At 40.3% G+C, this 24,844-nt stretch overlaps 1 pseudogene; it reads left to right on the forward strand.

Annotated features, from left to right (window-relative positions):
• The first annotated feature begins 23,554 nt into the window (after positions 1 to 23,554).
• LOC102751946 lies at positions 23,555 to 24,523 on the forward strand (annotated as a pseudogene).
• Positions 24,524 to 24,844: the final 321 nt, after the last annotated feature.

Below are 24,844 nucleotides of genomic sequence, written 5' to 3' on the forward strand. Positions count from 1 at the left end.
GCCCTTGACCGGAATCGAACCTGGGACCTTTCAGTCCGCAGGCCAACGCTCTATCCACTGAGCCAAACCGGTTTCGGCTACCATTACTAATTTATTTACACATTTTTCTTATCACACATTTATCATTTTTGCTATTACAAATGCTATCATTCTTGTAAATACATCCTTGTATACCTGTGTGGGAGCTTCTCTAAAATTTAAATGTAGAAATGGATTGCTGACCCATAGGATATTGTAGCTTAAATATTATTTATTGCTATATAATTGCCCAAAGTAGTTGTTCCATTTTATTCTCCCAGGGTAAATCTGGTAGTCTAATAACAGGTGCCATGGTCTGAATGCGTGTCCCTTCAAAATTCACATATTGAAATCTAACCCCCAAAGGCAATGATATTACTAAGTGAGGCCTTTGAGAGGTGCTTAAATCATGAGAGTAAAGCCCTCATGAAGGAAATCAGTGCCTTATATTAAAAGGGGGGGGGGGGGCGCGGGGGGCTCCAGAGAGAGCCCTTGTCCTTTCTGTCATGTTAGGGTACAAGAAGTCTGTGACCTGGAAGAGGGCCTACACCTGACCATCCTGATACCCGGATCTCTACCTTCCAGCCTCCATGACTGTGAGCAAACATTTCTGCTGTTTATAAGGCATCCAGTCTGTGATATTTTGTTATAGCAGCCCACACAGACTGAGACATTAGGTATCTTCTGACCTGCAATATGTGCATGTCTGACATATTTCATTTTGGTTTTACATTGTAATCTCCTAAGCACTAGTAAAGTTAAGCATTTATTGGCTACTTATGATCCCTTTTCTGCAAATTACATTTATTTTTCCTATTTTGGGGCCTTTTCTGATTAATATGAAAGGATTATTTTATCTTTTCTTCCCCAGAGACCAGTTGGAAACAAACAAGTGCTTTTTTCGCCTCCCTTTTGCTATCCAATGGAAATGCCTAGCATGGTCTTTCTGATAGACTCACCTTTCCCTGGAATGTGATTACTAAACCCGCCTGTCCCTGGAATAGCGATGACTTACTGTAAATGTGATATGGCCCCACCCCCGAAGGAACACCTTGTATGGACATATACATTGACTAACCAACCAGCTCTCGCCAAGTACCCCAAGCCCTTGTGCCTTCCTCATTCTCCTTAAAAAGAGTTCTAACCGCTGCTTCATGGGCTGCTGCTCTCCCTTTGAGAGACAGCCCGGCAGGTCTTTCCTCTAATAAAGCCCGTGTCACCTGGTTTTCGGCCTCCGACTGATCTTTCACTCTTCGCACTGGAAATCCACCACAAGGAACTGCTCTGTTCAGAAGCTGCAGCTCCACCTTGCACAAGCCCAGGCCTTGTCTCCTCTCCACGATTTCCAGTCTTTGCTATAAGCGAATGCCCTCACAGCATTCTTGGATGTGCTTAACATTCTGGTTTCCTAATTCTTCCTTTTGGCCCCTAAGAATAGTTCTTACTTTCTTGCAAGTTAAACTATGCCTTCCAAATGGAGGCTTGTTCTATTTTATCCGGCAAAGGTTTTTTTTATATCTAATGTTTCATTTTGGTGGAAATACTTTTATATGGTATCCCATCTAGTGGATGTACCATAATATAATTAACCATTTCCCTGTTGGTGCACATTTAGATTGTTTTAAATTTTTCAGTACTAACCGAAAAGTTGTAATAAACATTCCTGTGAACATGTTATGCCTACATGAAAGTGCTTCTGTTGTATAAAGTATAAATTTCTAGAAACAGACTTGATGTTTCAAATTGTTATGTGCATTTCTAGTTTGCTCACCAAAAAGTTGCATAAATTTACATTTTCATGAACTTTGGGTGACAGTGACTGCGTTTCCAGAGCCTTAACAATGCTAAATCCTATCAGTCTTTATCAAACATTTATATTTCTTCTTCCTCATCTGAATTGGCTATTCATATGCTTTGCCTGCTTTTTTATTATTGAATTATTTGTGTTTTGTTTCCCTATTACTGTGAAAAGGTGGTTTTATCATTTACTTTTATTCCTTTTTCCTCCAACTTTATTCATAATATCCTTCTCAAACAGAAGTTTCAAACTTATATGAATTCAAGTATGACATTTTTACCTTTCCATTCTCCCAAGATTATAGAATTATCACCCTTATCACACACACTGAAAGAAATTTCAATCCTCTTTAGGTTTTAGAAACCCATTCGGAAAATATTTTTGTGTAATATGAAGCAACTATCAATGTGTTTAAATCAATAACTAATTGCTCCAACATCATTTAACTGTTTCCCTCATTGACTTAAAATCATATATACAATACATATGAATGTGTGTCTGCATGTGATAATTTTTTACTCTACCTCCTTTAATCTATTTGCCTTTCCTAAGCCAATACCATGCTGTCTTGATTATTGTAAATATATTTATAATGTATTTTGATATCTGGTGGGGTAAAATCCCAATCAAAAAATCATAAACTTACAAAACAGAAAAAGAGGGAAGATTGAGAGATTTTTTAATTCAAGCAAAAAATAAATTGGAGGAAAGAAAAAAAGGAGCCTCCTTTCAAAATTCTCTCGGCTATTCTTGTGCCTGTCCTGATGAATTTTGGAATCATAATTTTGTCAACATCCTCTCAAAGGAATTTCATTTTCTTATTTCCTGAACAGACACACTACCTTAACCAAATTGGGTGCTTAAAGGATCCTTTATAATTCAATTAGAAGTCCTGAGAATTGAGGTCTAGAGAAATAAAACATAATAACAAAATCACAATCCCTTTTTGTTCAAATGCTTAATAAACATGATCTCACATCTTTCTTTTATCAACCCGGGTAGGGATGTTTTGTCAAACTCATTCATCAGTAACGAAACGGAAGTTTAGGGAGCTTTCTCAGAGGAGAGGCCACCCAGCTGGAAAGGCAGTGACGTGGGATTGGAAGTGACTCTCAAACTAGAACCCTTAACCCCTGTAATCTCTCTCATCTCTGCGCAGAGGTTCCCAAAGTGCTGTCCCTGGACCAGGGGCATCAGAATCTCCTGGGAACTTGTTAGATATGCAAATTTCCTGGCCTCACCTCAGACCTACCAAATCAGAAATGTGAGGGATGGAGTGCAGCAATCTGAGTTATAAAAGGCCTCCAGATGTTCTGATGCAGGTAAAATGTGAGATGCAGGAGATGCACTGATCAAGAATCTGACGACTGAGGAGTGGTGCAAGGGAACAAGGAATATTGTGTTGGGTTGGGAGGGTGTGGGGGGCTGGCGACAGAAAAGAACAGCACTTACTGATAAGAATGAGAAGAAATGTTATTTGAGTTTTTTTATGAAGTGACTATTGTGTTGGTGATTATCTGTACAAGGCTCCCAGTAAAAGATAAAATAAAAAGTGCTTAGCTAGAAAGGGGTCCCTCATACTTTTCAGTTCAGAAACACTGAGAAGCCATTGAACTAGATAAACATCCAAGATGTATCATGAGATCTGCAGTTGAAAAATCAAACCTTGGCGAAGACCCAAATGCCAGCCTGTATGAATGTTGATCTCCTTCAGAGGACAGACAGAAACAGGTCTAGGACCTGAGTGAGGAAGAAGTTGGGAAAAAACCCTGAGAAGAGAAAACATTGACAGATAACAGAAAAGCAGGAGAAACTATTGAGAAAGACCAGCAGACAGCAGCAGAGCAGCTAGAAGGCTGAGGAGAAGGGGTGAGGGCCCAGGGAGGGAGTGAGGGCCGCCAGAGTGGACCTGGGGGAGGCTGGGCCCGCAGCACCATCTGGGGTGGTGAGGTGAGCCATATGCCCTGTGCATTTGGGGCCTTCTACAACCGCCTCTGTGATTAAAGGAGAACAAAAAAAATAACTTTTTCATTATTATTTTTTAATTTGATACATTTACCATTATTTGCAGCAACACACAGTTTGGCCAAATTCTCATTTAGTGAAATTAGCACATAGAACCAGCTGGGTTTGCCCATGCAAAAAGGACTTGGCGGGTTCAGGTGTTTAGCCTCTTTGTAAGAATTACCTATTAATTAAGCGATTAAAGATAATTAGCCTTTGGGTTGGGTATCCTGTCAGAATTAGGGATGAATTCTTGGAGAAGAACGACTGTTAAAGGCACAGGATCAGGTTGAATACCTTTGAAATATTCCTGGGTCTTTTATCTGGTAGTGAGGTGCTTGCTTGGCTAAGACAAACTCAGCACACATGATTTTCGAAATGACCCTCTGAACAGGAAGACTTACTGTAGCATATCTTTGCCACCCTCTTGGAATTTAGAGCAGCATTTTCAAGGCTTATTATTTGTATTGGTTTTAATAGGATTCTTTTATGAACCAGTTTAATGAGGACTATACAATTATTGCTTCCTGAAAACACTGCTGCAATATCAGACTCCGTGCTGTGAGGCCCCTTTCAGTAGAAGCGTGTGTGATCTGAATGGAAAGGGAAAAGAACTATTAAATAGCCATTCCTTTCCTGTACTGTATCACCCGTTCTGCCTGCCAGTGTGGGTGACTGTGGATAATATATGCAAATATTCCATCTTTCTGGTTTGATAAAGCCACTGCACGTAAAAAGAAAATGTATTTAAATCTTAAAATCCATATGATGTGACACATCAGATAAGCACTTTATTCAAACTAAGACCTTCTCTATTTCCTTTGACAAATCAGAAAGGATTGGGCCGAAGTATTCTAAACCTCTGGGATGATTAATTAGAGAGGGAGCCCGAGGCAAAGCTCAAGCATTCAAAATCAAACAGGCACGTTTAATATGTAGAACTCAATCTGGAGTTTGAAACTAGGTCCAGCATCTCAGAGCGTGTGCCCCAAGGTGAGACTCAGACACTCCGCTGAAGAAATGAGACGATACACTGAGGGAAGAACCTAAAACCATGAATCCGCTTTTAATCACCACTCAGGAGAATCTTTGTAAATGCTTGATCAAACAAGCCAGCATTCTACTTGAGTTGAACGTGTTACTCACCTTTTATGCCTATTTAATTACAAGCTATGAAAGCTCTCAAGAGCTCATGTACATAGTAGATAATATTTCATTTTTAGGAATGATGACTGGGAACGTTGAAAAACAGTTGGGGAAGTTCTAGAATAAGGCCACCATTGATATAATGGTTGGGGCGGGGGGAGCACTTGTATCCCGATCAAATCAAGACCATCCTCATCACCCTTCCCTAATTACCAATATATAATATTCAGACTCTGAATTCTTATAGAGATGGGAGAATTTTAACCCCTTGTTAAACCCAAACACTTGTTATTTGATACCGGACAATTTCCTATACGATGTGCTAGGCGCCTCATAAAAGAATTTCATTAACATCCATGAAGGCTTTTCTCCCTTTGCCCTTTCAGTCTTACACAGATTAGCATTATCCATGAGAGAATGACATGATACAGAAAATACAGAACAAATAACACTTCCTTTGAACAAAGACTACACAAGGACTATGTCTGCAGTAGTTGTACCGATGGAAATAAGTTATTCTGAGTTCTGCAAAGGCGAAGCACCATGCATCAGCATTAAGAAATAGCTTGTGGGGAGTAAAGAGAGGGAGTGAGGCAGCTTGAGGCACCCCCATCCCTCTCCACCTACCTACCCCATCCTTACTCTTTGATTTTTAGCAGTTGTCATTTTCTCAACCTTAGATGGAGTCTCATACCACGGCAACCTCAAGACAAGTCTCTAGCCTCCCACCTCTTTCCAACTAGACTGCCACCTGCCTTCTCCAGAGAATTTCTGGCACTGGTATCATATAAATGGTAAGTACTGTTGGGCTTTTCTTGTCTGTTATTATTATTGTTATTACAGTTATTACTGTAATTGTTCCCAGGTGAAGTGAGGAATCTCAGAACTTCCTGTGCAGTTCTCTCCCTCCTATTGAGCTGGAGATTAGCACCTCATTATGCCAACTTCTTATTCATCACCAAAGGGATGCATTGGCATGGGAATCTTTTAATTAAAATATTTTTCATAACAGCCTGATGATGTGGTTAATATGATTATAATACTTAATTGAAGGCAGAGGGGGTGGGGGGAACTTAGGCAAATAGATGTCGTGGATTTCCCTAAAGTTTACCTCAAGTTAGAATGTATACGTCTTGACTTTCTCACTAGTAGTCAAGCCAGTTATAAAGTAAACAAATAAACAAACAAACAAACAAAGAGCACTGCCACCTAAGGAAGTGTTTATCCTAGGGTAAGAAAAACTGATATAAATAAACTTACCTTATTAGTTCACGGGAGCACTGCACCTTAGCACTCATTCATCAGCTATTAGACAATTTCATTGCTATTGAACACAACCTTAGCAAGGAGAGAAATGCCCAGTCATCAAGAATGTGGCCCAATCACACAGCAGTAAAAAGATACCAAGCCCAGGGTCTGTGAGATTTTCAATGATAAACAAAACCTTTAAAGACTCCACTATGGTCCCACAATTTTGTTTTTCCCATCACTAAAGTCATTTCTGCTGATTACTCACTGGACCTGTTAACACCTGGTACAAACACCCCTTCAGGTACTAGGTTAAGAGATTCTTATAACCCATTCATTCGTCCACCTCTGGGAAGCGGATCTTTATCAAATTTACATTCCTGAGCTCATTCTTTTCTCTCACCACTTGGTCCAGCTATAATAGGAGCAACCAGCCAATCTCATTAAACTCATTAGTTTGTCAAAATGTTCAAACTTATCATACGCAGTCCCCAAACCCTTGCTTCTTATAAGCAGTTGATTAGGAGTATTCAATGATAATACTTTTAGTGTCTCTATTGCCAGATCAAGCATGAATTATCACTGATGTCTGCACTGCTAGAAAGAGTTAACATCTTTAAAACAAATCAGATTAGAGAGCCAAACCTGGAAACCCCAGAACCGATCTAGAAAACTCATCCTTAAAATTCTGTTCCCATGCCAGGCGGGCATGGCTCAGCGGTTGAGCATTGACCCAAGAACCAAGAGGTCACCAGTAAGATTCCAGCAGGGCACATGCCCAGGTTACAGGCTCCATCCCCAGTAGCGGGTGTGCAGGAGGCATCCAATCAGTAATGTTTCTCTCTCATTGATGTTTCTATCTCTTTCTCTCTCCCTAAAAACCAATAAAAATTATTTTAAAAAATAAAATAATATTCTGTTCCTCCAGAACCACTCTTGCTATCAAAATCTGTATTAATCAATATTCTACAAAGAAACAGAACCAATAATAGATTGATAGTAAGATAGATTCGTTATAAAGAATTGGTTCACATAATTATGGAAGCTGACAAGTCCCAAGATCTACAGTCAGCAAGCTGGAAACCCAGAAAGCCAATGGTTTAATTCCAAGTCAAGTCTGAAGGCGGAGACCAATATCCCAGCTCCAAGACAGTCAGACAATGAGAGCAAGTTCTCTTACTCTGTCTTTTGTTCAATTCAGGCCTTCGGGGATGAGAAGAGGCTCGCTAATATTGGGGAGACAACTCTGCTTTGCTCAGTCTCCCGATATACATGTTCATCTTACCTGGAAACACTCTCACGGACTCGCCTGTAATAATGTTAAATATCTGGGCAACCGGTGGTCTAGCTAAGTTGATGTATAAAATTAACCATCAGAAAACCTTTTAGGTTCCTCCCAGTAAGTTTAGAGTTTACCAATTCTGTCATCTCTGTTGTTCTAGTCTCTGAAGACCAGCAAAGCAGAAAGTGCCCAAATGTTAATAATCACACACACACAAAAAAAGTTTTAGATTGAATTAAAATCAAGTTAAGCAATAATTCTGAGAGCCAAATGGGTGATATGCAGAATTAGAAACCAACACTTCTGTGTGGGCTATATAACAACCAGAGGCCCGATGCACGAAATTTGTGCATGGGCGTGGGGGGGGGGGGAATCCCTCACCCCCGCCTGCACCCCCTCCAATCTGGGACCCCTAGAGGGATGTTCAACTGCCTGTTTAGGCCCGATCCCAGTCCAGGACTGCAAGTTCCCAACCAATCACCTGCCTGCCTGCCTGATTGCCCCTAACCACTTCTGCCTGCCAACCTGATCAGTGCCTAACTGATCCCCTGCTGGCCTGGTCTCCTCTAACTGCCCTCCCCTGCCAGCCTAATCTCCGACATCCCCTGAGGGGTTCCAGATTGTGAGAGCCACAGGCCAGGATGAGGGACCCCACCGGTGCACAATCAAGGCTGGGGAGGGATGCAAAAGGTTGGCCAGCCGGGGAGGGACTGCGGGAGGGCTCCAGGGTGTGTCCAGCCCATCTTGCTCAGTCCTGAATGGCTAGACCCCAGCAGCAAGCTAACCTACCAATTGGAGCATCTGCCCGCTGGTGGTCAGTGCACGTCATAGCAACTGGTCAACTGTCTTCCCCCTGTTGGTCAGTGCACGTCATAGCAAGTGGTTGAGCAGACTTAGAATATCATTAGCATATTACACTTTGATTGGTTGAACGGCCAACCAGACAACCAGACACTTAGCATATTAGGCTTTTATTATATAGGACTAGAGGCCCGATGCATGAAATTCATGCACAGGGTGGTGGCGGTCTCTCAGCCCAGCCTGCACCCTCTCCAATCTGGGACCCCTTGGGGGATGTCCAACTGCCGGTTTAGGCCCGATCCCTGCCTGATCGCCCCTAACTGCCTCTGGCTGCTGGCCTGATCACCCCTACCTTGCCCCCTTGCCAGCCTGATTGTCCCCCTGCTGCCCTGATCACCCCTATCTTGCTCCCCCACCGGCCTTCTCGCCCCCAACTCCCCCCCCCTTGCTGGCCTGATTGCCCCCAACTGCCCTCCCTACCTGGACTGATCACCTCTAACCACCTCTGTCTCAGCCCCCACCACCATGGCTTTGTCCAGAAAGTTGTCCAGAAGGTCTCCCAGAAGCTCTCCCGGTCTAATTAGCATATTACCCTTTTATTAGTATAGATACTGACTACATTTTTACTGTATATGTTTAGATACACAATTACTTACCATTGTGTTACAACTGCAGTATTCAGTGTAGTCACATGCTCTATAGGCTCATAGCCTAGGAGCAATAGGCTATCCCGTATAGCATAGGTGTGTAGTAGGCTCCACCCTCTAGGTTCCTTAAGTGCACCCTATGATGCTCACACAATGCGGAAGTCACCTAATGACCCATTTCTGAGAGCATATCCCCATCCTTAAGCAATATATAACTATATGTGTACATATATATATACACATGCACATACATATGTCACTAAAGTAGTTTCTTACTTGTGGCATGTAACATCTGTCTTAAGTTTTACAGACACACATGATATTAATATCAGCTTGTACACTGCCTTGTAATTGGCTCCCCAGTTAATTTTATGGATTTCTTGTCTCTCCAACAAGATAGTAAGTTCCTCAAATATCAAGGATCACAACTTCCTCTTCTTTTGAGTCATATTTATGAGCTAAAATTGTAACTGTTCAATAAAAGCTGAATAAATCAGACACCTTTGTATTCCTGCTTGAATAAATGAAAAAATAAATGAGTGCCAAACCCTCTGATGTATATATTATATCTTATTTTCTAAGGGAGAAGTGTAGGAGAGTATCCATCCTATAATTATCAATAAAGAAGTTTCTCCACATAAAAAAGCTGAACAATTAATCTATTCTTTTTTAAAATTTACATTTTAAACAATATAAATAACAGTCTTATTGAAAATTGTATTCTCTAAAATACTACATTATTTAAATAAACTCTCAGTTATTCAGGAGCTAATTATTCAAGGGTTGTAACCCAAAAATCCAATACTTATTCAAGTGGTCTTTCACTGACAGTGATCAAATGCAAGGTCTCTAGAAAGATATACCCTTCTATTCTTCTTGAAAAATTACTTGAAGACAAAGAGAAGAAATATAATTAACAGGTCAAGAACAGAAAGCTGACATAAAGGAATAGGCAGGAACATGCAGACCAATTAAAATAAGATACCTAAATAATTGTAAATCGGGTCATAAAACTAGAGGCAAATGTCAAAAAGAGAAAGTTTCTTAGTGGGGAAAAAAAAGCCTTAGTAATAACATAGATCTAAACCCCAAGATTTTATTAACAATGGCTGGGAAGTAATGAGGGAAAAATAAAAATTCTCTTAAATAAAAAGGTTTCAAAATAAACCATTTCATTTTTGATGTTGACAATTATGGGAAGTGTTATTGACGCTTTAAGAAAACTTAAAGGTAATCACATATAAAATGAAATTCAAGATATATAACTTTAAACCATTGAAGAAGATTAAAAGAAATAGTTTATTTATTCACTTATCAGATATTTGTTGAGCAATCACTGTTGCTATCCCTGCTCTGGTTTGTGGGTTTACAATAATGCTTGGCAATCTCTTGCAGGTGGTAGGTAATGACTTTTAAATTGGGTCTAAAAATGATTGATAAAAAATATGCTATTTATAAGAAACAGACATAACACCCTGGCTCAGCTGGTTGGAGCAGAATCCTGTGCACTGATCACCAATCTGATTCCTGGTCAGGGCACATACCCAGACTGCTGGTTTGATTCCCAGTCAAGGTGTATACGGGAGGCAACTAATCGATGTTTCTCTCTTTCTTTCTGTCTCTCTCTCCTTTTCCCCGTCCCTCTCCCCAAATCAATACAGATATATTTTTTAAAAGAAAGAAATAGTCATAAAACAAAATCAAAAGGCTAAAAAGTAAAGACCTACTAGATTCTAAGGAAGGAAACTGCCACCCTTTGAGCATCCACTGGGTTGTAGACTTCCTGGATGTCCTGCCCGTCTTTCCAACCTCCCCTTGAGCATTCTCTCCATTACTCATAACACTCTACTCCAGTGGTTCTCAAGGGTGTGGCACATTCCCTGAGAAGTGCTTTTTTTGTGTGTGTGGAGGAACTACATTTTTATTTGTCAGAGTGATTGGAGGCCACTCTTGACGTTAATAGATGAAGCTAGCATAGTAAGGAAACTTCCTACATGCCAAACAACTTAAAAATATTTCACCAGGCATTGGTGTAAGTAAAACAATTTTTTCAAGTTTATTATTACCTGACCCTAATTATATTTTATCTATGAAAACAAATTATTTTTGTAGGATTTTAATATAAACAACTTCTGTCTGTCAAGAAAGTGGAATTTTATTTTGTTCGACATTTTATCAAAAGTTGTCCGCCATGTGGTAGTATCATGTCATCAATAGCAACTCATCTCATGGAACTGAGCTGCCAACCAATACTCCTGAATCGGTCTGCATGCGTAACTGTAGCATTTATGGAGAGACAATATTTGGGTACAAACATCTGATACCTTTATTATACCTTCTAGGATACTTATAGCCAAGAAGTATATTAATAATATTTATTTCATTTTGTTTCTTTTTGTATTCCAGTTAGGGCATTATATTTTATTTTTATTATTATTTTTAGGGCACCATATTTTATTAAAATTGTGTATATATTATATGTGAACTTCATTTCAGCATAGTAAAAGGAGTACCGCAAAATGTTATTATGAAAGGGCTTCCTATTGGCCTCTCTTAAGTTATTCCAACATACCAAGCCTTTTCCCAACTCAGAGTTTTCATACAAGTGAAGTTTACTACCCTCTGCCTTTTCTCAAATCCTAAAACCCCTACTACCTATCCAGAAGCTGACTCCTTGTCCTTTCCTCAGCCTTCCCATCATGGCTGAGTTGTGACCTCTGCTGAGAAGCCGTCCCTGACTCCTCTAGCAACTGGGTTTCACGTGGTACCTTCCATGATTTCATATCTGCATCTTGTCCAACACTTTTAGAGCTCCTATTATCTACCATTGGTAATGACTGTTGTGCTGGTTTATGCGTTTAATACCCATCTCCCTCAATTAAAGAAAGACCAAGTCTTTTTCATTGTTGTCCACCACTATATAGCCAGGGCCTAGTACAAGACCTAAAGCATAGTGTGAGCTCAATATATATTAGTTGAATGAATTAAAACTCTGAGAACTAATTTTTTTAAGTCTTCTTATTTTACAGGGTGAATTGAAACACAATTCCCAATCTTGGGGGTGGGAGGGAACATTATGAAGTAATAAATAAATAAATGCAAAATCTGAAAAATATGATTAATAAGGTTGTTTTCAAATACATACTTTGTGGTCTACAGGATGTATCTTTTCCAGTGATACGGGAACATTTTTAAAACAGATCAGGCAATAAACCACTTAGAAAAGCTCAATTATTTCCAGAAAGCAAAAGTGGACTACCCATATTCTATGATCACCGGGCAGTAAAGCTAGAAATTTATTTTTCCATTCAACAAATATTCACAATGGGCTATTATGTGCCAGGTGCTTCACTGGGCATTGAAGATATAGCATGGAATAAGATAAGAAGGATCCTTGCTTTAATTGTGTTTATCTGCTGGTAGAGAGGGAGAGACAGTATATAAACAAATGAGTAAAAAACAAAATAAGTCATTTTAAAAATATTAAGTGATTTCTAAAAACCCAACCACTTAGAAATTTTAAAGCACTCCCTTAAGTGACTCCTACATTAAAGATGAAAACAAAACTGCCACGATGCTTTAATGAAGTAAAACTGTCAGGATATTGCAAATCAAAATTTTGGGAATGCTGCCAAAGTTGTTCTTATAGGACAGCTCCTGGTCTTAAGTGCTTTTATTATCTTAAGAAAGACAGGAACAGCAAAAAGTACTAAGAATTTAACTCAAGCCAATAGAAGAATATGTATAAATTGAACAAAAATAAAGTGAAAAGATTAAAAACAAATGCAAAAATTAAAGAATTAAATTTAAAATACTATATATAAAAATAGTGTTCTAACATGTCTATTAATCATAAATTTACTCAAAGTTAAATTAAGTGAATTTGTAATATTGTCACATAAAACATTTAATAAAGTACCAGTTTATGTACATATTTGAAATAATATTAATCTCTCCCAAATTAAGTTTGTTGAGGCGTATATAATTTCAGCAATCATATTAATATTACTGCTACCTGGACATGACATGTTGCACTATCCACAATTTTTTTTTTAGTCTTGAGTTATACTAGTTTTGATTTATGGGAGGTTTATGGGAATAGTTTCATCCCTTTAAGAAAATAGAATGATAGCCCTATAATTATAGACGCATGTATATTTTGTAAAAGAAAAGATTGGAAGGGAGACTTCCATGATTAAACAATGGTTCTTTCTGAGTAGTGGAATTGTAGAAGGTTACTACACTTGCCTTTGTGCTTTTGGTCTTTTTCACATTCTTTATAATAAATGTGACTTCTTTTTTAAATTAAAAAACAAAATATTGAAACATAACTAATTTTTTATCTTTAAGTAACCTAGGGGATTCTTCTTTTCATCCTTATCTCTGCAGGCTCAGAGTTTACTCTGTGTCTAATTGCATGGTGTCCCTGTCCAATCATCTTGCTACGGGGACACCACAACCCAGGGGTGAAGACAGGGGCTCTAGAGCCACACTGCCTGGCTTGGAATGCTGGCTCGGCCTTATCTCTGGATGGCCTTAGGTCTTAGTTTCTTCATCTGTAAAATTAGAATAACTATGGTCCCAACCTCATGGGATTCTTATGAAGATTAACCCAGCTCATAAAGTTGTTATGACTATTAATTGAAGTAATATGTAAACTGCTTGAAACAGTGTCTGGCTCATAACTCCGACTATGGAAGAGTAATGTGGTTATTAGAAGAGAGGCTAGGAAATGTGGTCTTCAGCTGGTTGACTATGGTCCCATTAACAACAAAGACCTTGTATTTTAAGGGAGGAAGGGGAGAATGCACTTTGATCCTCTTGATAGCATTATAATTAACTAGTTATTAATAATAGAAAAGGAACAAAGGGAAGGCCGGACATTATAGACATGTGTTCCCTGCAAAACACTGAGAGAGGGAACCACATAGGGAAGATATTTGTCAATCACACCTGGGGACAGAGATGGCTGGCCGGAGGGAACCACATAGGGAAGATACTTGTCTGTCAATCACACCTGGGGACAGAGATGGCTGGCCAGATGGGAATGACCACTGCAAGCACGGAAATTTGGGATATTTTAACCTCTAAACAAAGAAGCTCATTTTCTTATGTTTTTGGTTGCTCTTGGCATGCTTAGCTCATGGCTTATGCTTGACTTCCTAGCATTCTTCCTTGCGGCTCATGGCCATGCAGACTCCCCCTCACCCCACCCACTCCACACACACACACACACACAATGGATTAATGGACTGCAATTAGCCTGATGCTGTACTGGATCCAGCTGCAACATGGAATGGAAACTCTGGACACTGGCTCTGATTTTAGCTCTACTGAAACCCCAGCAACACTTCTATGACTGGACTAAAGGAAATGGACTTTGGAAACTCAAGGATATAATTCCACACAAATAAAATCACTTGTTCCCCTGTGTGAGTCTCAGAAAATTATTTTTCTGGGATATTGTAAGAAGCCCACAAACAGCGCCCAGTGGAGAAGGCGATCACCGCCCCCTCCCCGCTGCCCCCCGCCCCATACACACACACTTCTTCTGATATCACTCTGGTAGCACTCTTGACCTCAATCTACAAACCAGGTAACATGTTCTAGATCATTCAAAGTTGTTATTAGGGATTTTCTTCTCAATTTTGGTTAATCTAGAACTGATATTAAAATCTCATTCCCATACTACATGTGCAGGAATTGAATCTTAGAGATGTTAAGTAATTTCCCACAAATCAAGAGCCAGTAAGTAGGAGATGTGATGTTTGAATCTTTCCCTTTCTGATTCCCATGGTGATGACAGAAGTCATACGCTAGAACAGCTCTGGTACCAGTGATAGGCATCAATACTGGCTAATGATGTATTCTCGAGAAGGTCATTTTTGCTATAATTATAATAAGTGAGTGTTCTCTACAGAAGTTTTAAGAGCCAGTTATAAACAGCAATGAAAATTTGGAGAACATAAATAGTATGTCCTTTAAGATTACCAAATTGGCATCAGAAACACATTTCTAAAAGATCAGCCATTGGCAATGGATGCTGAAGAATCTGTTGACTTGTCAAAATTTGGTTTCATAATTAGATAGCTCAGTAAATTTTACTTTTTGGTTGTCAATAATAGAAATTCACTTAATCCGGTGAGCAAAGAGGACAAAATGTTATGAAGACATTGAAATGTGTCTTGGAACCAAAAGCCTATTGTTGGCATCACAAAAGACTGGGACTAGAAAGAGGAGACCTATCAGAGACCAACACAACTGCTTTCCTCGCCTCTCTCTTGCCCTCTCTCTCTCACTCTCTCCATTCATGTCTCCTCTCAGCATGTGGGCTTCATTTTCCTCTTTCTCCAAAAATCTGTATGATGCAGAGAAGGGCCATAGCAGCCTCTGATCAGGAATTTGTGTCACCTCAGTCAAGAAAACTAAAGAAATTAACTAATATTTCTTAAGTCCAAGTTCACATTTCCAGTAAAAAGACTAAATTGAACCCAGTCAGTTAAAAGTTTACTTCTAGTCCAGTCTGCTAGGGCCACAAGGCAAAAGTTGTGTACAGACTTTGTGGGCCGGTATAGATAGTACAGCTGTCAGGGAAGAGGACTGGGGGTTGGGCAGATACCCTAAAATGCATCTCCTGGAGTGAAGTTTTTCATTAAAGACTATAATATCAGAGAAGCAGCCAAACCTGTGTTCATTTTTGTGAGGAAATTAGTAAGATAGGACTATTTCAAAACTAAGAAATAATAATTGGCCTGTAGTTTCCTTAAAAAAAAACATAAAAAAACAAAACAAACAAAAGAAGCCTCATTATAAACTGCAACGCCAGGGGCTACGAAGACTATAGAGGAAAGTGTGGTGTCCGTATTGATTTTTAACATCAGCACAACTTTTCCTTCATTGGAGGGAAGCTGGCATGTAATTAAAGGAAAAGCTCTAAGACCATTTCCAGAAAGCTCAGGATCATCCAAAAAAAGAAAAAGAAATTCTGCATCTCTGTTTCTACTCCTTGACTTTTTTTTTTTTTTTTTTTTTTTTTTTGCAAGTAATAAGCTGAGTTCAGCTAGAAAACCTTTTACAGCATTCAGAGTCCGGAAATAGCAACAGAGAAGAGCTTTTCAAAATAAGAGACTTCTCACAGTCCCTGAAAGGTATTTCCTAAGAATTTGTCATCGGTTTCTAATTCTGATGAGTATGTTAAACTGTTACCTTGACACTGACTCTAGGAAGCTGTGCCACAAGAGAAGACTATTATGTCCACTGTCCACATGTGTTAGTGGAGGATTAATCAGATGATCGCTGGGAACGGAAATGCGGTCTATAGCAGGAGGGAAGGTTCTGCCCTCATTATCCATGGATGATTTCACTCCCTCAAAGAACTAGTAGGTTCTTTGAAATGGTATGTGGCTTCCAACTTCTGCCTACATTTGTGAAAGCTAGAGAAGCACTTTAGAAACTAAACCAATATGTCATCTGTGAAGGTGGGACCAGAGAACGGTGTGGAGTAATGTGGAACTTCACATTGGCCAAGAGTACCTTACAAATTAAGGTAGTGAACAAGCTTATTATGTAGCGTATTTTCTTGAGCCCTAATTTCGTACCCACCACCAGATTTTATAATTAAGTCAAAGAAGTCTCTTCTATTGGACACCTTTTGTGGACAGCTCGCATGGTTACAAATGTCTTCTCCATAATAATCCCTGCAACTTTCAGCCGGGTATCCTAACACCATCCTCAGCGCAGCCATTATATTGAACAAGATCAGCCTAAAAGTAAGAGAAAAATAGCTTTTTTAAAAAATATATTCCATTGATTTTTTACAGAGAGGAAGGGAGAGAGTCAGAAACATCGATGAGAGAGAAACATCGACCAGCCACCTCCTGCACATCCCCCACCGGGGATGTGCCCGCAACCCAGGTACATGCCCCTGACCGGAATTGAACCTGGGACCCTTCAGTCCGCAGGCTGACGCTCTATCCACTGAGCCAAACCGGTTTCGGCAAGAGAAAATAGCTTTATTCTTTCCCTCATTTGCCCATTTAAGCCTACTCTGAAGGGCTGTTTCTTTCCTTTTCCTGCCCCTCTGAACACTTGGGAAATCTCCATGACTTTTCTCTTTACTCTCCTATAATAAAATATATAGCAATATTATTTTTATGTATTATATTATTCTTATTATGTAGGTGTACATGTGTATATGTATCTATACAGTGATATAATGAGAATAAAATTACAGCTTTAGTTAGAGAATTAAAGCCTTTTTCCTCCTCTACCCTCCATGCCTGCCTACAGTCTGTCCTGCTTTGGGCTGGCAGCTGGCAGTGGTGAGGGGGGATGTTGTGCTCACCATGCTCTCTCTGTCCCTAACTGGAACTTCTCCTCGCAGTCACCCACTAGGCTACCGCTGCCTCCTCCAGGTCATGGTGTTATAACTTGGTGCTGCCTGAGCTTGGCAGATGTTTAGAGTTGGACTTTCCTTTCATAACATACTTTGCAGATTCTTTGAAGCCACTTTACATTCCTCCATTGCTAGTTCTCTCACCGTAGTTCCCTTGACATGGTGAAAGCCGACCACTTTATACAGTCCCTTAGCCTCCATGTAGTTGAAAGAAGAGCCAACACCCTTCTCCTGTGACTCCCTTGGACAAGATCCCTATAACCCTCTTCTGACTCCTTCGAGTGTAACCTCATCCAGCTCAGAGGAACATTCCTGCGGCCTTCGCTGGACAAACCCTGAGTGTGCAAGTGCAGTGGTCTAGTCAGATGTCATTCAATCCCAATTCCTGAGAATGTTACTGCCCCTGAATCTACCTCTCTTTTCTCCTCAGTCCTGGCCAGATGGCCCTAGTCCTCAGCTGAGTAGATATTTTTCAGGAATAAGCAGACATCAGCTGTCAGAGAAGCATGTGTGGCTCTCCCCAGGGGTCCACGGAGCTCCTTTCCTCGGTGTGAGGAGAGAGAAAAGCACTCTCTTTACTCCTGCTCCATGTCACTAGGGAAAGGGAGACGCAACACACACCAAGAGCCCTCTCCAAAAATCATCTTCAAGACTCCAACTCCAGTGAGGAGGAGGAGCTAACAGTTGCATGACTGAATTTTGAATACCTCCTTACAAGTCTTTCATGATGGCTTGCAGAGTAACCGGCCATGCATGCTTGGGGCTACAGCTGAAAGTGAAATTGATAGAGTTCCATTTAAATCATGGTACCTGTGAGAACACAGACAACATGGATAAGCCTTCTTCCACAGGAAAGCCCTTTAACAACCCTTTGCCAAGACCCTCAAGGCTCCTCAGAGTTTTCAGGTCATTCACATCTATTGTGGTATTTGAAATTCCTTTGTAAGGTTAGTAAATGAGGATCCCAAAGAGATCGAAGTAACTTTTTCCAAGATCTGTACAGAAAGATCTTCTGAACACAAATCCAGTGTCCAGCCATAAGCTGAAAATTTTTGAAGGAAGTGGAACTTCCTTCTATGGTCAAGTAGAATTAAAAACCCAGCTATTGAAGAATGATACTGCCACCCCACCTACCAAACTATGAAGGGCCCTCAAAAAAACAATAACCTCCCTAATCTAGTGATTCCTATTGGAGAGGCCTACCTATGTGTATTTTGGAAAAAGTTTTCTAGGTGATATTTTTCTGTGTCTACCCCTTCTAATTCCTTCTACTTTTTTCCTCCATATAGTCCCCACCCTATACCTTCTTCAAGAAATACATACGTTTGAGAAAAATGCTGATAGTGAATTAAGACAGTTAACCAAAACCTTGAGTAGTTGCAACTCAGAAACAACTAGTTGTTTGGATACATTCACTTGCTAGTGTGTAGAGAGTGGCGAACAACAACAAAAAGGCCAGAGTCTATGCTATAGCTGTTCATCATGATATACTTAACGACCAAGCACTTCTTAAAGTATTACATAAAATAGACCAAAGATAAAGAGGTAGCTGCCTGTGACCTTTCTCTTGTCCTTATATTTAATTTCCTTTTGTTTTTCTCTTTTAATTTTTTTCCTGTCAAGTTGCAGCATTAAAAGAGATTGAAGAAAGCAATCCTAGGCAATAATTTACTTGTAAACAATTTTATTTGTCTTAGGTATTTTTTAACACACAAATCTTAACTCAGAATATGTAGAACGCACAGTCACTGCAACAGATGACCCAGGACAGAGGATGAGAAAGGGTAATTTTTAATTTTTTGTGTGTGCAGTAGAGAAAGTGTATCAAGTTGTGGGAAGAGATAGGTAAAAGGGAATAATGTCAATGATCATGCATTAAACACAGAAGATATATAAGAATTTAGTACCTGAAAATGGGTCGCTGCCCTAATAAAAATGTAAGATATGTGCCATTGGCTCTGTGACTGGGCACCAAGCAAAAACTCAGAGGGCCTAGGGACATTGCTGGTGAGAGTTTGAAGGAGGTGAGAAAGACGTTATATAGTGGTGGAAAGTTTAGCAACACTGACACCTGTGGTCCTATGGAAAGCAGAAAGGATATCTAAAGGAGTTCATGGATCTGGCTGAAGAAATTGACAGGCAGAATGTAGAAGGTGCCAACTTGCTTCCAGGTACCTATGACAACATACTAGAAAAGATAGATGGCATTTAAAATATATATATTTTATTGATATTTTAGAGAGAGAGGAAGGGAGAGAAACATTGATGTGAGAGTGGAACATCCATCAGCTGCCTCCTGCATGCCCCCTACCAGGAATCGAGACCACAGCCCAGGCATCTGCCTTGACCAGGAATCAAACCGGCAACCTTTGGTGCATGGGATGAAGGGTTGAAAGGAAGAAAATATTGGTGTAATTTTTGCCTAAAGAAGTTTATTATAAATTAATACCTCAGAAACCCAAAAATTTTATAAAATAATTGTATTCATTTGGACTGAGCAGGACAGAGGCACTGCAAAATAAAAAGGTAACTTTGGATCTTGACTTTATCGGAGAAAGAAGGGGGTTGAGAAACTACTCGGCTTGAAACACGGGATACATAGAAATGGGAGGATAATTTGACAAAACCAGAAGCCCATAAAGTAGAGCCAAGAGCTGTGGAAACCTTCCCATGGAGCAGAACTGCGCCATAATCAACCAACTGGCAAAATGTGGTCACTGGCTTTTAGAATTTCTATGGACTAGTGACAGCACGTTCCTTCTTGAATGGGAATGCCTGTGGGGGTGACCTTATCTCTGAGCCAACATCGTGTATGTGAAAATGGTAACATATCTCTTGAGGTCATGGGCCTTCACATAGAAAGTTACTATATTTGAGGAACTGCACTTAAGGGGGGTTACACTTGCACTGGACTTGGAGCTGATAGTAGGGTTGGCCAGATTGTAAATATGCCAGGCTTACAGGCCATAAAGTCTCCACCACAGCTACTCAACTCTGCCCCTGTAGCATAAAAGTAGTCATAGATCACCTACAAATTATTGGGCATGGCTGTGTTTCACTAAAACTTGATTTATTAAAAGAGTGGTGGGCCACAGTTTGCCAACTCCTGGTGTAATGAAAAGAGATTTTGGTGATCTTAGATGGATTATCTTGCATGTGAGAGAAATATAAATAATTTGTGCCTAAATTGTAGCAGATTAAAGATGGCCAGAAATTCAGTGAGACTCCTCCCTGAGAATTTGGGCAGACTCTCAGACTGCTGTGATCAATAGAATACAGCAGAAGTGACATTGTACCAGTTTTCTCACCCCTGAGACTGGCAGCTTCCTCTTTCTATATCTGGGAATTTTTGTTCTTGGAGACCTGAGTCCTCACGTAAGGATTCCAATTACCTTCTGGAGAGACCGTGTGAAGACTCTTGGAATACCTGGTGAGAGAGAAGGGTCCAGTGGAGCCGCTGTGGCCAAGCATGTGAGTAAAATTCTCTTGGACCCTCCAGACCAGACTAGTTAAATACTACCAAATGACCTTAATCAATACCACACGGGGCAGAAGAAATCACCTGAATTCCTGGCCCACTAAGCCACAGATATGGTAACGAAGTTGTTCTTTAGCCAGTAAATTTCAGAGTATTTTGTTACATATCAATCGGTAGGAAACACACACACCAATATTAGGAACAGTTTAGGAATAATGGGGAATTTAAGTTTGTAGTTTTCTCTTATTTTGTGCTTTATGATCTATTATATTTTTCAAGTTTTTAAAAATAAGCCTAAAAGTTTGCCCTGTCAAAAGTAGCAATTGAGAGGCAAATCTGAACTCAAATCAGAGAAATGACAGGGTCAAAATGACCCTTAAGAGACAGCAATTATTTTTGCTGCCCTAAGAGAAAGGACTCAGAAGAAGGCTGACATAGGAGCTTTATCACAGCCAGGAGGAAAGCAGAACAGGACCTGGCAGTGAAAATGAAGGAAAAGAGGCAGATATTTTTTAATGTTACCCCAAAATAGATGAAACTTGCTTTCCTCATCTTTTGCATTTACATTCATAGAGATCTGAAAAGGCTACAAGAATTATACCCACTGGCAGCAAGACGGTGCGTCTCTCCATTTTTCTGTTTCCATCCTACATTTAAGGAATCAGTGAATATAAGAACAGAAACATTTTTGCATTCCATAAGACTCCTGGGGACAATATTTGAGGGTTTTTTTCAAAATAGATTCTTTTATTTTGATAGTCTTTAAACACGAACATGATCCTAAAACGTAGGCCATCTGCTCTTAATCTGCAACAGCCCCTATTTCCACCCCCCATTTAGCTTTTGTTTTCAAAAACAGATGCCAAACTGGATTTTTTTTTTCTACAGCCATTAAGCTTTTCTTCTACATACAAACAAAGGTCGCAGGTTGCCTCATCATAGATATTTTAGAGACATATTGTCTCCAAGGTGATTTTTTAGGGAGAAGGAAACAAGGGAAGCCTCTGTTTTCTTCAGCAAAATGTCCAGGCAATCTGTACCCCTTACTGTATTCTAAGACACTTATCAATTAAGACATTTGATTCTAAGACAGTAAGTTCTAAAGGCAAGTATTTGACCTGATTTGCAACACCCCAATATTTTTAAATGCTTCATTTCTTTTCCTTGTTTTTATTTTCCAATCTGCCCTTACACAGCAACAAGAGGTAGCTTATTGATGTCCCTGGAAATTTAAATTCTCGGTTTGATTCTCCAGGAAGAGAAGAGATGAGACATCTTAATGAAGGACAACAGAACACATAAGAGAAACTAATGAAAAGAACATGATGATGCCCCACAGGGGCCTAATACTACATTGTGAATTCCATTATAAATGAAATCTGATTATTTTTTGTTTCTTATCAGATGCATCCTCTAAGCTTGTCTTTCATTCCTACTGCAGGAAATTCTTTACTGACACGGAATTGAAGAAATGGTTATTTTCCCCAACTGATGGTTTTGTGTTTTTGAAAAGATGACTTTCAGCATGTAAATTGGATGCATCAAAAATCATTCTGATGCAAGACCAGAGCTCCCCACAACTCTTTCTACAATTTCAAAATGAGTTTGCTGCCCAAAGGAAAACATAAGACACACCAAAGCTGGAGAAATGGCTTAGAAATTCCTTCCTGCCTGATGAACTGCTTTTATTAAAGAGTTTACTGTTTTTCGCCCCAATTTTGAATAAATGTTTCTAAAAATGGATGAAAGGTGAAAAGGCAAAAGAAAAGAAATTGACAAACTTATAACCACAGTAGTATCCAGACTCAAACAACAGGGACGGAATAATAAACCAGGAAAGATGCTATTGATACAATAATGATAGCAAGTCATTACATAGTGCTTACCTTTCTGTATAGTAACTATTTAATCTTCACAACAGCAATAATTTTAATTTTCATCTTACAGATGAGGAAATTGAGCCATAAAAATGTTAAATAGTCTGGCTAGTGTGACTCATTGGTTGAGCATTGGCCCATGATCCAGGAGGTCACAGTTCAAGTCCCTGCCGGGGTTGCAGGCTCAATCCCCAGTAGGGGCAAGCAGGAAGCAGCCAATTAATGTTGGCATTTCTCTCTCATTGATGTTTCTATCTCTCTCTCCCTCCCCCTTCCTTTCTTTGAAACCAATTTAAAAACATCTTATTAAAAATAAGGTTAAGTAAATTGCCCACACGATAGAGCCAGGATAAAAACACAGGCAGCTCTGACTCTAACTAAAATGATTCTGTAGGTCTAGGAGATAAAGAACTCCATCCTTACTTATCTCTTAAAAGTCTTCAGAGTTTCTTAAGAGCCGTGAAAGAAATGTTTCCCAGGGTAAGCTGGTGCCTGGGGGATGATAAAAATGGCAATGCTGACTAAAGCTTCATAAATCATCTGCTAGGAATCCCATAAGAAAGCACAACAATGGTCTGCTTTCAACAATCCTGCTTACTATTTTAATAGACCAAGATGTTTAGATATATTTCTTTCAAGTTTTTATAGCAAAACTAGGTTTGCAGACAATATGTTTGGGGAAGGAAGCCTAGGAAGAACATTTCTGTGTCTCGGTGGTAAATGTACTTTCGGTTGACACAGGAATTTTTGTTACTGAGAATCAGCAGGGCCCCTGTGGAAGTTACTCAGGCTCTCTGCTCCTCCCGTCCGACAGACAGCCCTGTCCGCCTGGGCAGTGCCAGCCATGACCCTGAGACATGATGGTGAACATCGGAGTGAATGGATTTGACCATATTGAGCATCTGGTCACCAGGGCTGCTTTTAATTGTGACCAAGTGGATATTTTCACCATCAGTGACCCCTTTGCTGACCTCAACTACACACTCTACAAGTTCCTGTATGATTCCACCCAAGGCAAGTTCAAAGGTATGGTCACGGCTGAGAAAACCCATCTCCATCTCCAGGAGCAAGATCTCACCAACATTAAATGGGGTGATGCTGGTGCTGAGTATGTTGTAGAGTCCACTGGTACCTTCACTATCTTGGAGAAGGCTGGGGCTCACCGGAATGGCGGAGTCAAGAGGATCATTATCTCTGTCCCTTCTGTGGGAGCCCCCATGTTTGTGATGGATGTGACCGATGAGAAGTATGACAACTCCCTCAAGATTGTCAGCAATGCCTTCTGCACCACCAGCTGCTTGGTCCCCATGGCAAAGGTCATCCATGACAACTTTGGCATTGTGGAGGGACTCATGACCACAGTCCATGCCATCACTGCCACCCAGAAGTCCGTGGATGGCTCCTCGGGAAGCTGTAGTGTGATGGCTGAGGGGCTGCCCAGAACATCATCCCTGTTTCTACTGGAGCAGCCAAGGCTGTGGGCAAGGTCATCCCTGAGCTGAATGGGAAACTCAGTGGCATGGCATTCTGTGTGCCCACCCTCAATTGGTCATGGATCTGACCTGCTACCTGGAGGAAATTGCCAAATACCATGACAACAAGAAAGTGGTGAAGCCAGCATCAGATGGCCCCTCGAGGGCTTCCTGGGCTATACTGAGGACCAGGTTGTTTCCTGCGACTTTAACAGTGACACCCATTCTTCCATCTTCGATGCTGGGGCTGGCGTTACCCTCAACGACCACTTTGTCAAGCTCACTTCCTGGTATGACAATGAATTTGGCTACAGCAACAGGATGGTAAACCTTATGGTCCACATGGCCTCCAAGTAGTAAGAGCCTCCTGAACCGCCAGCCCCAGCGAAAGGAAAAGAGGCCCTCAGCTCCTGGGAAGTCCTTGCCCCAAATCACTCCCCCAACAGACTGAGACTCTCCTGACCTTCCCTCCCAGCTCCCTTAAAGGGGGAGGGGCTTATGGAGCCCTACCTTGTCATACACCATCAATAAAGTTCACTGTACCCCACTGCCCCCCAAAATAAAGCTTTTCAATACACAACAGGTCCACTGAGTTATATATAAAAGCCGTAAGTCATCAGGGAAGACTAAATGTGCTGAACTGTGTACAATATAGGGCGGGCTTTTGTCAACATGATG

Source organism: Myotis davidii, unplaced genomic scaffold (genome assembly GCF_000327345.1).
Source record: "Myotis davidii unplaced genomic scaffold, ASM32734v1 scaffold334, whole genome shotgun sequence".
Classification (NCBI taxonomy): Eukaryota; Metazoa; Chordata; class Mammalia; order Chiroptera; family Vespertilionidae; genus Myotis; species Myotis davidii.